This window comes from Cervus elaphus, chromosome 12 (assembly GCF_910594005.1).
Source record: "Cervus elaphus chromosome 12, mCerEla1.1, whole genome shotgun sequence".
Classification (NCBI taxonomy): Eukaryota; Metazoa; Chordata; class Mammalia; order Artiodactyla; family Cervidae; genus Cervus; species Cervus elaphus.
Window position 1 is genome coordinate 6,753,115 of NC_057826.1, and position 13,749 is coordinate 6,766,863.

Sequence of the window (13,749 nt, forward strand, 5' to 3'; positions counted from 1 at the left end):
GGCAAAATTATTAGAGCTTCAGCATCTGTCTTTCCAATAAATATTCAAGGCTGATTTTCTTTAGAATTGATTGGTTTGATCTCCTTGCAGCCCAAGGGACACTCAAGAGTCTTCTCCAGCACCACAATTTGATTAGCTCAGTGCTTACAAGGAGCTAAAAAAAGTAAATAAAAATAAATTTAGCCCAATTGGAAATGTATAGAAAACTATTGAGACCCTGTCCTATCTGGGCCAAGAGTACGATGGGATGAAATTCATAAACTCTTGGGAGAAATAGTATAATATAATATATATATGTAATATAACATAATATTATATTATATTAATAATATAATAATATATAATAATATAAAATATAATATTATACAGATTTTTGAAAGGCAAATGTAAGTATATCAAAGTAAGTATATTGAATCAAAATTGAAAAGCAAATCTAAGTATATCAAAGGATCTAAGTATATCAAGTCAAAATTGAAAGGTAAAAATAAATATATATTTGAACCAAATTAAGAAAAGGGTTGATATGAATGAAGATTATATAGTCACAAAAGTAAACAGACAATTCATTTATTCCCTCATTTATATCAGTTTTCAACTGTGGACTAAGCATTCTGCTATGTTATAGAGACTTTAGATGAGTACAACAGTGGTCATTCAATTTAGGAAATTTCCCTTTAATGAGGGCATGTAGTACATTAACAAATATGTGGAAATAAAAATTACAGGTGCTGTTAGAGACATGGGTACAGAGCAGAGTGGCACACAGGGAAGGGAATGATTTACTTTGCCTCCAAGGATCAGTAAAGGCTTTTGTGACAGTTTACATTTAATTTGTATCTTGACAGGTAGGTAGGAGTTAACTAACTCTCATAGACCCTCCTGCTGAGAAGCCATGAAGACATGTCCACCAGCTGAGGTAGGATCAGTGTAGGATGAATGGAAAAAGAACAGAAAGAAAGAATGTGATACTGAATATAAAAACCTATGGAGCAATTAGATTATAGGAATCTGCTATATATTTCATGTAATCAGGTTTAGATTTAAAGTAATGAAACTTATTTTGTGGCCTTATATTAACATAAATGTTAAAATCTATATTGAACTTGATATTGTACAGAAATCTATACAAACTCTATACTGTACAGGAGACAGGGATCAAGACCATCCCCAAGAAAAAGAAATGCAAAAAAGCAATATGGCTGTCTGATAAGGCCTTACAAATAGCTGTGAAAAGAAGAGAAGCCAAAAGCAAAGGAGAAAAGGAAAGATATACCCATTTGAATGCAGAGTTCCAAAGAATAAAAAAGGAAAGATAAGAAAACCTTCCTCAGTGACCAGTGCAAAGAAATAGAGGAAAATGGTAGAGTGGGAAAGACTAGAGATTTTGTCAAGAAAATTAGAGATATCAAGGGAACATTTTATGTAAAGATGAGCTCAATAAAGGACAGAAATAGTAGGAACCTAACAGAAGCAGAAGATAGTAAGAAGTGGTGGCAAGAATACACAGAAGAACAGTACAAAAAAGATCTTCACCACCCAGATAATCAGGTCAGTGTGATCACTCACCTAGAGCCAGACATCCTGGAATGTGAAGTCAAGTGGGCCTTAAGAAGCATCACTATGAATAAAACTAGGGGAGGTGATGGAATTCCAGCTGAGCTATTGAAAATCCTAAAAGATTAAGGGTGAAACAGATCACCAGCCCAGGTTGGATGCATGAGACAAGTGCTCAGGGCTGGTGCACTGGGAAGACCCAGAGGGATGGGATGGAGAGGGAGGTGGGAGCGGGGATCGGGATGGGGAACACATGTAAATCCACCGTTGATTCATGTCAATGTATGGCGAAAACCACTACAATATTGTAAAGTAATTAGCCTCCAACTAATAAAAATAAATGGAAAAAAAAAAAAAGAAAAATAAATAAATTAATTAAATCCTAAAAGATGATGCTGTGAAAGTGCTGCACACTATATACCACCAAATTTGGAAAACTCAGCAGTGGCCACAGGACTGGAAAAGGTCAGTTTTCATTCCAATCCCTAAGAAAGGCAATTCCAAAGAATGCTCAAACTACCGCACAATTGTACTCATCTCACATGCTAGTAAAGTAATGCTCAAAATTCTCCAAGTCAGGCTTCAGCAGTACATGAACCGTGAACTTCCAGATGTTCAAGCTGGATTTAGAAAAGGCAGAGGAACCAGAGATCAAATTACCAACATCTGCTGGATCATCAAAAAAGCAAGAGAGTTCCAGAAAAGCATCTATTTCTACTTTATTGACTATGCCAAAACCTCTGACTGTGTGGATCACAATAAACTGTGGAAAATTCTGAAAGAGATGGGAATACCAGACCACCTGACCTGCCTCTTGAGAAACCTGTATGCAAGTCAGGAAGCAACAGTTAGAACTGGACATGGAACAACAGACTCCTTCCAAATTGGAAAAGGAGTATGTCAAGGCTATATATTGTCACCCTGCTTATTTAACTTATATGCAGAGTACATCATGAGAAATGCTGGACTGTATGAAGCAGAAGCTGAAATCAAGATTGCCAGGAGATATATCAGTAGCCTCAGATTTGCAGATTACACCACCCTTATGGCAGAAAGTGAAGAAGAACTAAAGAGCCTCTTGATGAAAGTGAAAGAGGAGAGTGAAAAAGTTGGCTTAAAACTCAAAATTCAGAAAAGTAAGATCATGGCATACGGTCTCATCACTTCATGGCAAATAGATGGGTAAACAGTGGAAACAGTGGCTGACTTTATTTTGGGGGGGCTCCAAAATCACTGCAGATGGTGACTACAGCCATGAAATTAAAAGACGCTTGCTCTTTGGAAGGAAGGTTATGACCAACGTAGACAGCAGAGACATCTTTTTAATAAGCAGAGGCATTACTTTACTAACAAAGGTCCATCAAGTCAAGGCTATGGTTTTTCCAGTAGTTATGTATGCATGTGACAGTTGGATTGCAAAGAAAGCTAAGTGCTGAAGAATTGATGCTTTTGAACTGTGGTGTTGGAGGAGACTCTTGAGAGTCCCTTGGACTGCAAGGAGATCCAAGCAGTTCATCCTAAAGGAGATCAGTCCTGGGTGTTCATTGGAAGGGCTGAGGTTGACCAATACTTTGGCCACCTGATGCGAAGAGCTGACTCATTGGAAAAGACCCTGATGCTGGGAAAGATTGAAGGCAGGAGGAGAAGGGGATGACAGAGGATGACATGGTTGGATAGCATTACCGATTAAATGGACATGGGTTTGAGTAAACTCTGGCAGTTGGTGATGGACAGGGAGGTTTGGTGTGCTCGGGTCCATGGGGTCGCAAAGAGTTGGACACGACTGAGTGACTGGCTTGAACTGAACTGAAATAGGCCACAGAGCCCATACAAAATTTGCTTAGAGAAGCTCATGGTCTTGAAACATGAGTTTGACTTCCCTCTGTATTTTCTATGGGATACGAAATCATTTTATCTGTTTGTATGATATGTTAAAGTAAACTTGAAATTCTATAAGCTACATCTGGCTCAGAAGATTTTATAAATATTATGACAATAAGTCTGCAGGAAAATCACTGCAGCCCTGTTTGGGGGAAAAAAAAAAACAACAATATTTAAGTGCTAGGAAAGGTAGGTGACTGGCTTAATGAAGATAATTTGGTATATAAATTTGAAGCAATTGTGCTTCAAATGTGCTGAGATTTCTATCAAGTTAGCTGTTTGACAATATCATGGCCTTGCTTTTATAAAATTCTGGAGAGGCATTAGTCTGTACTTTCCAGGAGACAATTTTTAAGCCACATATGGCAGATTATCCTGCAGTTTTAATGCAGTCCATTTATTGGTTTCCAACAAGGTTGTTGTGTAAACATTTTGTAACAGAAAAACTTTAAACATAGTCTCCACTGCAAATATCATCTTATGAGAAGACAGTGATGCACTGAGATTTTGTACTTTAGTCATATTCATTTCCTGGTTTCTTATTAGATATAGGAAAGAAATCCAATCATTAAGGAATTGGCATTTCACAATTTTAAATCAAATCATTAGATTCTACTACTATGACCCAATAAAACCATGACCTAACATAGTGATTGTGAGTTTCATTAGGTCATAAAATTAAAGTTTAAAATTTTTGTTGCTGTTGTTAAGTCACTAAGCTATGTCTGACTTTGTGTGACCCAATGGACTGCAACACGCCAGGCCTCCCTCTCCATCACCAACTCCCGGAGCTTCCTCAAACTCATGTCCATTGAGTCGGTGATGCCATCCAACCATTTCATCCTCTGTCATCCCCTTCTCCTCCTGCCTTCAATCTTTTCCAGCATCAGGGTCTTTTCTAATGAGTCAGTTCTTTGCATCAGGTGGTCAAAGTATTGGAGCTTCAGTTTCAGCAACAGTCCTTCCAATGAATATTCAGGACTGATTTCCTTTAGGATGGACTGGTTGGATCTCCTTGCAGTCCAAGGGGCTCTCAGGAGTCTTGTCCAACACCACAGTTCAAAAGCATCAATTATTCGGTGCTCAGCCTTCTTTATGGTCCAGCTCTCACATTCATATGAGACTACTGGAAAAACCATAACTTTGACTAGGCAGACCTTTGTCGGCAAAGCAATGTCTGCCTTTTGCTATGCTGTCTAGGTTGTTATAGCTTTTCTTCCAAGGAGAAATAACATTTTTAATCTGAAAACCCCACAAAGTCCCCGACTCTAATTTTATACTTCTTTTCAATGTCTATAGAACTATCACTTGTCCTTTCTATCAAACAGAATCCTTTAATATCAATCATGTATCTCTAATATCAAACCCAAACACCTTAGCATGAAAACAAAGGCAGCCTTTATTTCTAATCAGTCTAATTTTTCTGCTGCTTCAAATACAAGTTCCAGAGCCTGTGGCCAGAGCAGCTTAATGTCTGATGCTCTACGCTTGTTGTATTCAAATGCTTACTAATTTTGTCTTGGAATTTGCTTTTGTAGGTGGAGTTCAGTGGAATAACGAACCATGTGCCAGAGGCCTGGAAGGTAGGTTTGCACATGGCCACCCTCTCCACCACCTTCAAAAGAGATTCTCAGCCTCCCCTTGCACACACCCACATACTGACCTCTGTTACTCTCAGCTGGGAATGATACCTGGATTCAGTAGTGGAACCAGGCTTGCATTTCACTCTCTCTAGCTTTGGCCCCAGCTTTGTCTTGAATATGAGCAAAGGGAGCGTAGAGAAGGGTAGGGATCCACACACTCCTGATGGCACTCAGGGCAGACATGACTGTCCCATCAGCGCAAACTGCACTCAGGCATGTTCCCAGTTGACTTGGCAAATGAGTTGATGGGAGTCTTGCACCCACCCCTGATCCAGGCACCCCTGATCAGACCTTGCATCAGATTCCAGAATGCCATCTTTAATCTCTTGGAAGGACGGGGTAGCAGACCCTGCGTAAATGGAAGACTCCGGTCTCCTTTCCCAGACATTCCCAGCAGCATTTCTGCTTTGCACTAGGCTATGCAAATTACATAACTGGCTCTATTCCTTTCTTATTTTCTTTTATTGTTTTTAAATCTTTATTGGAGCATAATTGCTTTACGGGGTTGTATGCGTTTCTGCTGTATAGCAAAGTGAATCAGTTATGTGTGTACGTATATCTCCTTTCTTTTCGTTTACTTCCCATTTATGTCACCATAGAGCTTTGAGCAGAGTCCCCCGGGTTCTAGCTATCTATTAGTTATCTATTTTATTTATCAGTTCAGTTCAGTCCAGTTCAGTTCAGTCACTTAGTCGTGTCTGACTCTTTGCGACCCCATGAATCGCAGCACGCCAGGTGGTGTAAATATGTCAATCCCAACCCCCTAATTCATCCCACCCTCCCCCGCCCTCCTTTGGTATCAGTAAGTTTATTCTGTACATCTGTGATTCTATGTCTGACTATTTCTTATCCTCTTCCTTCCTCCAGCTATACTGAAGTATTTGGGTTTTTCAAATACACTGCCTCTGTGCATTGGCAGTATTCTACCTGTAATAGTTATACTCTATCGGAATACCTTGAAAATGCTTATTCATTCTTAACATAGTGCAATCCTAAATTTCTCTCTGTAAATCTACACCCCCACCCGTACTCCCTAAAATAGATTTAGACAGTCCTTCCATGTTGCCCAGTATGGTTAATGGACACTGCTCTCTGGCATTTCGCGTATTTATTTGTAAATGGGTCACCCCCTTTATTTGAAGGGTGGTAGTGTTTTTCAGCTGCTAAGTTGTGCCCAACTCTTCTGTGACTCCATGGACTGTAGCCCGCCAGGGTCCGCTGTCCATGGGATTTCCCAGGCAAAAATACTGGAGTGAGTTGCTAATTTCCTTCTCTAGAGGATTTTTCTGACCCAGGGATTGAAGCCAAGCCTCCTGAATTGGCAGGCAGATTCTTTACCACTGAGCCACCTGGGAAGCCCCATTTGAAATGTAAGACTTCTTTTTCTGTAATTCTAGGATCTAGCATATGCCAGTCAGATAATAAACATTTGTTGAAAACCAACATTTATCCTCAATTACAATACTATATATCATGTATGATATCTCAGTATTATATTGAATAACTGTTTCATAGTGTAGGGCCCTCAGCAAAATTTTTGAGTAGCTATTAAATCTATTTAACTTGAAATATGATTCCTTGAGGGTGGTATTTTTCCATTTTCATTTAAGGGGCATTTCATTAACATACACACACAAATAAAAACTCTGGGAGTGCTAAATACTTGACCCTGCTGAGGGTAAATAGGGAAAAATAGTCAATTTATATTTGTTTTTATTCACTGTATTTCAAAGTTGGACCCATTAGCTTAAACAATGGCTAACTCTGAATAAAACATAAATTTAGGCCAGTGGCTTACATAATATTGAGCAGAGTTGTGAAATGAGTTTGAATTCATTTGCCATATTTGGTATTGGCTCTATTCCAAATGAACTACTTTCTCTTTAATGGTTACACATATAAGCATCAGCATTATTTTAAATTTATGACTAATACATAACTTGCCTTCATGCTTTTTAGACATACAACTTCCAAACTTATCTGAGGAATACAATCACAGTTTTGCACCCCTCTGTATTTGCACCCCTAAGATTAGATATATGGATTATGTCATATATAGTTGTCTTGTTTTTAACACATGCATTTTAAAAGAAACATATCTATTACTTCCCAAGTAGAAAACCTATATTGCTTCCTGGAATTCAGAGATAAGAGGAAACATCATTTCAAGGTATTGTTGGCGCTAGTGGTAAAGAATCCACCTGCCAATGCAGAAGACACAAGAGACGCAGGTTCCATCCCTCGTTGGGAAGATAATCTGGAGAAGAGAATGGCAACCTACTCCAGTATTCTTGCCTGGAAAATCCCACGGACGGAGGAGCCTGGAAGGCTACAGTGTGTGGGTTGCAAAGAGGGAAACAGAATTGAATGACTGAGCACACATACTTAAGAATTTAGTACAATTAAAAATAAACAATGAAATGCAAGTAAGACTAAAAGTAATTGAATGTTTTCAAAAGTAAAAAAAAAAAAAAAATGATCTCTGAGGAAGGAATTCCTGAAGAAGAGGAACTTTTCATTATCAGTCAGTACTAGAAATAATCAGCTCAACATTGTGTAGCTTAAAATAGTGATATAGTTCTACATCAATTAATCCACCAGTATTCTTGGAGCAACAGCTGGGTGCCAGACCCTGTTTTAGTCATCAGTAAGATGGTTCTGCTTCTTAGTTTTGAGGCTCACCCATTTGCAGAATTCCACGTCATTTGTGTATGTGGCTTGTATGGCAGAGACAATGTCCTGAGTTTTCTGCTTTGCTTGCTGTGCCTAAGACAAGCCAAGTTCATTCTCCAGCTTCCCACATGGTGAGGTTTGACCTGTTTCCCTGAATTTGGGTAAATGGAATGTGGCCAAAATAATATAGACTGATTTAGTCTTATCTCACTTTTTAGAAACATCTTTAATGTCCCTTAAGATCCCTCTACAAAAATTTTAGAAACCAATTGTTCTAGAAACAGTAGCTGAAACTGTAGGAAATTTGCCCTCATGGTAGCACAAGCAAGACATAAATCTTTGTTATGATAAGCCAATGAGATTTGATGGTTTATTTATTACTGCAACCCATCCTGGGCTATCCTAGGGTAGGCAGAAAGGCAAATGATATTGCAAAGTTTTCTCTGATAAGGGTGTGTCTGTATGCACTCAGTCATGTCTGATTTTTGAAATCCCATGGACTGTAATCCACAAGGCTCCTTTGTGCATGGGATTCTCCAGGCAGGAATACTGGAGTGGGTTGCCATTTCCTCTTCCCGGGGATCTTCCTCATGCAAGATCAAACCCTCGGTTCCTGCAACTGCAGGCAGAGTCTTTATCATTGAGCCACCTGGGAAGCAGATTCTGGCAATTAATCCACAACCAAGACGGCATAAGTAAATGTTTTTCAACAAAGTTTTCTTTAAGAAAGCATCTGAAATGACTGCCAGAATATATTTTTTTGGATACCAAACTATTGTGGGAAAATGTTTCTTACTTACTAAAAATTTCCATAGGATTTAGAAAACGCATATGGAGATCTTTAGTCATGTTTTTAAGTGTATATTCATACTATCTGGAAAACATTCAGATGAATCAATAATGAGTCTTTCAGTCAATAAGATTTGACTTTTTGTTAACTGAATAAATGACTGAGATTAGATAACATGTTCACTGGATTCTGGATTTGTTACGATTTTAGTAATGATGAAATAATGGTGATAACTTCAGTTTATTAAACCACATGCTTCTAAGTGCTTTACAAGATATCCACTTATTTGATGCTCACAGTAACTTTACAGTGAAGGTATTATGATTTATCTCACTACACAATGGAGATTATTGACTCTTATTATGTGGATAGTAAGTCAAGGAGCCTGATTCCAGAACTGCACTTCTGACGTACTTGTTCTTCACATCCACTGGGAGTTGAATCTCTTTCTATAGACTGTGCCTAGCCGCAGTCGCTGGGTTTCTGCACTCACCTTCATTAGAAAATGATCCATTTACCATGTTACTACTTCACATGTTCAGTTGTGTGGTATGGGCTTCCTTTACTTGCCTGCAGCATTTTTGCAAGAGTTAATCCTTTCCTAAATAAACTTATCACCCCATAACATTTTTTTCATGTATCACATATGCAGTTTTTTAACCAGGTTTGATGTATCCAAGTGATCTCAGAGAGGTTGGCCCCTAGAGTTGAACAGCTCTGTTATTTAAAGCAGACTTCCTAGGAGGCCAACAGTAAGACTTCAAGCTCCTTAGTATATTCAGAGTCCAAGAATGCACCCCTAAACCCAGAGAAATCTCCTGTTTCACAAAGACGTGCCACTGACATAGGAGTGAGCAAGGTAAAGGATGCGGAACTTAGGTATAGGGGTGAAATATAAGAATAAGACATTTCATGCCTCCTCTACTATGAAAAAATGGGTATAATTTTATGCGATTTTCTATCATCATTTGAGTTTTTAAAACTAATAATAGAAAATGAATTCCTGTCTTTGCCAAAATCAAATATATAAAAATAAAGAGCATAGATACATCCATGGCTGATTAATGTCAATGTATGGCAAAAAACACTACAATATTGTAAAGTAATTAGCCTCCAATTAAAATAAATTAATTCAAAACTTTTAAAAAAGAGCATAGATAATAAAAGATTCCTGCACTCATAATCCCACCACTAAAGTGAGGATTGACACTCCCTGGTGGCCTAGTGGTTAGGATTCAGCACACTCACTGCAGTGGCCCAGGTTCGATTCCTAGTCAGGGAAGCTTTTCTTCTTGAGGCTTCCCAGGCAGTGCTAGTGGTAAGCCCATCTGTAAATGCATGAGATATAAGAGACACCAGTTAGATCCCAAGTCAGGAAGATCCCCTGGAGAAGGGAATGGGTATCTACTCCAGTATTCTTGCCTGGAAAATCCCATGGACAGAGGACCCTGGAGGGTTACAGTCCAGGGGACCACAAAGAGTCATACATGACTGAGCAACTAACACATTCACCCTTTCTCAGAGTGAGGTAGCCATTGCTAGCATTGCTCATATATAGCAAATGTGTAAGATTAATGGTAAAATTTAAACAGGTTTTTTGTACTGTTATGAACTCTTATTGTCTCATAAAAAAATCATCATGAGCACCTGCTACCTATAGTAAGTACAGATTTGTCTCGTATTATTCAGAGATTGCTTGCAATTCTGTTGTGATTGGTTAAACCTACTCCTTATTGATCAACTTATGTCTTCAGGTCTTTGCTATCACCAAAAAATGCTTCAGTGAAGACAGTGCATATACATCTTTGGGATCTTATACAAGAATATCTGAAAAATGCATCCTTTGAAGTGGAACTTCTTGGCAAAAGAGATCATATCTATTTTACATTTTGACAGATACTGCCAAAACAGACCATCATTTTACATGAAGCCAAATTAACTTTAGTGGTGTCTCACACCAGTGATTTTGCCTCCCATGTGCTCACGTAGGCAACCAGCTGTGGATGAAAGAGTTTGCTGTCAAATGATAGAAATTTACATCCAAGGTTGGCCTATGGCTTTGTTGTTGCTGTTCAGTTGCTAAGTCATGTCCAACTCTTGGCAATCACATGGAGTGCAGCACTCCAGGCTTCTCTGCTCTTCTCTATCTCTTGGAGTTTGCCCAAACTCATGTCCATCGAGTTGATGATGCCATCCAATCATTTCATCCTCTGGTGCCCCCTTCTCCTTTCCACAATCTTTCCCAGTGTCAAGGTCTTTTCTAAGTCTACTCTTTGCATCAAGTAGCCAAAGTATTGAAGCTTCAGCTTCAGCATCAATCCTTCTAATGAATATTCAGGGTTGATTTCCTTTAGGATTGACTGGTTTTATCTCCTGGCAGTTCAAGGGACTCTCAAGAGTCTTATCCAGCACCACAATTTGAAGGCATCAATTCCTCAGTGCTCAGCCTTCTTTATGGTCCAACTCTCACATCCATACATAACTACTAGAAAAACCATAGCTTTGACTATATAGACCTTTGTTGGCTAAGTGATGTCTCTGCTTTTTAATATGCAATCTAGGTTTGGCATATGGACTTCGCTGCTTGCTCAGATGGTAAAGAATCTGCCTGGAATGTGGTAGACACAGGTTCAATCCCTTGATTGGGAAGATCCCCCAGAGAAGGAAATGGCAACCCACTCCAATATTCTTGCCTGGAGAATCCCATGGCCAGAGGAGCCTGGAGGGCTACCATCAGTCCATGGAGTTGCAAAGAGCTGGACATGACTGAGCACTAACACACACAAATTTGTCCTAGCTTTTCTTCCAAGGAGCAAGAGTCTTTTAATTTCATGGTGACAGTCACCATCCAGGTCCCTGAGAGCTGAAGTCAAAAGACCAGTGAACACACCATCACAGTGTAAATGAAGGGATTCAAGGACTCCAGGGGCCATGAATGTTAGACTGGTCTTTCCTGTGTGTTCTGTCCACTGACCTCTGAATTATTTTACAGTAGTTTATCTTCTCTTCCATCGTTACAAGCAATTATCAGAGGAGCCTCTGCCACACTGGCATTGACACTCCTGACATTTCTTTCTCAGAAAGGAATGCTAATGTGGAAGATGGCAACTTAATGCAATCTAAACAAGCTTGAGAGGAATGAAATGTCCTGTTCCAACAGGGAGATTTAAATGACACATGCAAAGTGGATGTGGTCATTTGCCATCAGCAGAGGAAGGACCAGTAGTCTTGGTTTAGGGGATGAACAGACACAGGGAGATCTCTGGTCCTTCCATTTGGACTGCAGTTTCATCAAGGGGGAAAAATATATACTCAGTAGGACTGTGTCATTTTTATACATAAAGATCCCAGTTTGACAGTTTTCTTTTTTCCCTTTTTTACCCCTTTTTTTAATTGCAAAACTTCCAAGACTTGTAAACAGGTTTGTTTATTCAAACCAGCTAGTTAAATTAATCACTAGATCCAGTAGTTTCTAGACAAGTTAATTTATTATTCTTCACTTCTTGAATAAAAGGAGTCCTGGAAATGATCATAAAAATGAAAGACCTCTGATCTTCCAAGAGCACCACATGAAACGCACTCTTTTGGTATGGTCTTGACTTTTTATCTTGGTGCCTATTCTTTGAAGGAAGAGAAATAAACCACCTACCAGCATGCTGGATAATGTAATTCCAATAACCAATATATAACTGTAATCTGAATGAGGTCAACTTCAGTTTACAAAGGAAGTTCTGAGTATAAATGGGTTCTTGGGACAAGCCCATCTGACATCGATTATTTCTCCAGTTTCCAAACAGCACAAATTCTGGTATTTATTCTTATGAATGAAGGGTCAAGTATCAAACTTGGGAAGCCTATTTACCTCCATCCCACAGCAATTAGGTGAAAGATATTCTTGAAAGAAGTGAAAGTATTAGCAATACCACCATAAATCTGTTTCCTAATCTTGATAGTAAAAAATAACAAAACAAAACAAAAAACTGTTGGATTCTTAAGAATGATCTTGGATTAATAATCCAAGGTAGTGACTACACTTATAGATGATGTTTCTGATATAATTATTTTTTTAAGTAAATGAATATACCACCATGAATTTGGAAAACAGTTATTTATTCAATTTGATTTTTTTGGATTCCATTGTTCTTTTACTTTCAGAGGAAAGTTTCTTTTACACCTGGTTTATTAAATACAGCCACTAGGTAGAATTTGGTATAAGAGCATCTAATAATAGGGAATTGAATATTTTCATTGCAGAGAAAATTTTTCATTATTTTCACTGTTTCTTTTTTTTTAATTAATGAGTATCTTCCTAATTCCAGATAGAGAGATGGGGACCCTGTAAGTGAACTAAGGGAAGATTAGTAGAGGATAGAACAGGAACTTAAGGTAAAATCATATAAATCTTTGTCAGTCATGTGTTGATTTTCACTCTGACTTGGGAGGGTTTCAAGCAGAGCAGTGACACACCCTTTTAAGAGGATCCCTCTGCTCCCACATTAAAATAGTTTGAAGGTTCAAGGGTGGAAGCTACTATAATTGTGCAGGCATGAGATAATGATGGTTTGGACCACAGTAGTGATAGTAAGAGGTTGTTAGAAATAGATTCGTGGCCTGTTTTGAAAGCAGAATCAATGGTATTTGCAAATGTCATGGATGAGAAAGAAGACGTCCTTTTTGAATTTTATGAATCCTTCCAGTGTGTCTCATACATATAAGTAGGCATATTTGCATCAGGCTAAGTCACGTCAGTCGTGCCATGTCTGATTTTTTGTGACCCTGTAGACTGTAGCTTGCCAGGCTCCTCTGTCCATGGGACTCTCCAGGCAAGAATACTGGAGTGGGTTACCATGCTCTCCTCAAGGGGATCTTTCCAACTCAGGGATCAAACCCGTGCCTCTGATATCTCCTGCATTGGCAGGTGTGTTCTTTACCACTAGCATCACCTGGGAAGCCAAAGTTATATTTAGTTTTTATCTATTTACAGTGATAATGCTATATATTATGATATGAACATTTCATCTTATTTAAAGACATATTTTTTGCCCTTCTGGCATCACACATAAGATGCACAGGCTCTATTTAACTAGTCCCTAGAAACAGACGCTTGAGCTATTTCCAGCCCCTTGCTATTAAGTCCAATACTTCTGTGATTAGCTTTCATGAATCATTTCTGTATGCATGCATGTCTACCAGTTAGATAAATCCCCT